This window comes from Condylura cristata, unplaced genomic scaffold (assembly GCF_000260355.1).
Source record: "Condylura cristata isolate star-nosed mole 26May11 unplaced genomic scaffold, ConCri1.0 scaffold00033, whole genome shotgun sequence".
Taxonomy (NCBI): Eukaryota; Metazoa; Chordata; class Mammalia; order Eulipotyphla; family Talpidae; genus Condylura; species Condylura cristata.
In genome coordinates, this window is record NW_004567134.1 from 19021676 (window position 1) to 19022286 (window position 611).

Genomic DNA, 611 nt, shown 5'->3' on the forward strand with positions numbered 1-611 from the left:
GCCGGCCCAGCGAGCGGCTCGGAAGGCGCGAGGGCCTTCTCGGCACGCCCCGCTGTCCTCCGAGTGTCAGCTGTGCGCGCGCTTGAAACCCGGGAAAACAGGTGGGCGGCTGTTTGGGGCGTGGGGTCCTGACCGCAACGGCTCCGGCGCGTCCTGGAGCTTGGAACCCGACGGCGGCGGCCGGGCATCCTCCCCGCCACGGACTCCACCCACCCCGGGCTCCGCCCACCCAGGCTCCACCCACAACCTGGCCCCACCCGCACCCCCAGGCTCCACCCACACTCTGGCGCCACTTTCGGCCCAGGCTCCGCCCCCATGCGCGGGCACCACCTCCAGCCCGGGCCCCGCCCACATTCAGACTCCACCCGACTCCCAGGCCCCGCCCACACCCTGGCTCCACCCATCCAGGCTCCACCCCCACACCCGGGCCCCGCCCACACCCGGGCTCCGCCCCTGCACCCCTGCTCTGACCCCTGCCTGCGGGGGAGCCTTGGCCACCAGGCACCCCTTGGTCCTGCAGCGTTGGCCTCCCCGCAGCCGCGCATGGACGTGAGCTTGGGGAGCGCAGGGGGCAGGGCAGGCTCCGGCCCCGGGGTGCGCGCGGCCCCTCC